Raw genomic sequence first — 1,200 nt, 5'->3', positions numbered from 1 at the left:
GCTCTTTCCTTCCTTCCCTTTCCACAAACTACCATGCGTGGTGCGCAGCTATTGCCAGGTCACTCCTGCCACTACAAGATATTAGTTGTGTGTGGTCAAGGTTGTTCCTGATCCATCAATTTTGAATAAAATGGCATGAGAAACATAATAATGTTACCTCAATGAAACATAAGACATTCATTTCAATATTTCACACATATTACTCATATTTTTTGTTATTTGTTGAAGTTTTGCAGTATTTGCCTCTGTTTTGATTACTTTGTGTTATTGCAATAGATTAGATGTTCATGTATGTTTCTTATACTGCATTCAGCAGATATTAGACCCTCGCTTTATGTTAAATCTTTACATTTAAGTTTATCCTCATCGAATACATGCTTACCCTTAATACCAAAGACAGGTTGTTTTTAAATGTATTAAAAATTAAAACCTGAAATATACTGACATGAGAACCTGTCCTATAAATCGTTTGGTCCCCATTTTCTTGCATATTTTGAGATGTGCAAAACTTATTAAACAAAATGCAAATCAATGTTAAATTTTAAAGACCAACGTTTACAATAAAAACATAAAAATCTATGTCAAATGTAGAAATAAGGCCTTAAATTACTGTAACACGTGTTACTTTTTACTTATAACACACAGGGTCATTTCCAGACAGTTTAGCTTCTAGCGGCCCGGTCAGCAACTTGGACACGACAGTATCAGCAGATGTTTTCCCAATGTTTTTACGTCCACGAGCTACACCTTCATCAAGTTGACTTAAAAATAGGAAAATATATGGGTGCATTAACGTTTCACAGTGCTTGTGTCCAGGTCCAAAGTCACACAGATAAGGTATCACTGGAGGGCAGTCCTCATATAGATTTCAAATGCACATCCCGGCTGGGGCAGCCGAGTTTATGATGGTTTCTTCGGGTGCTCCAGTTTTTCCCATATAACATGTATGGGTTATATTCAGTCAGTGCCCTTGAACGAGGCACATTCTTATATTATGACTTTCAGTGTCTGCAACCACTGCATGCAGAGCAGAAAACCCTGGACACCCTGCATGTTCATTATATATCATTATTCTTGTTGTAGACCACACAAACATAGTCACCTTGGTATCAGCATGTATGTGTCTATCCACTTTGATTCATACAATAAAACTCACTGACCTAAGGATCTCTCTCCTGTCCTGATTCTTTGACGACTGAA

This window comes from Morone saxatilis, unplaced genomic scaffold (genome assembly GCF_004916995.1).
Source record: "Morone saxatilis isolate NCDOM2014 unplaced genomic scaffold, NCSU_SB_2.0 Contig4, whole genome shotgun sequence".
NCBI lineage: Eukaryota > Metazoa > Chordata > Actinopteri > Moronidae > Morone > Morone saxatilis.
Note: the sequence above shows the minus strand (reverse complement) of the source record.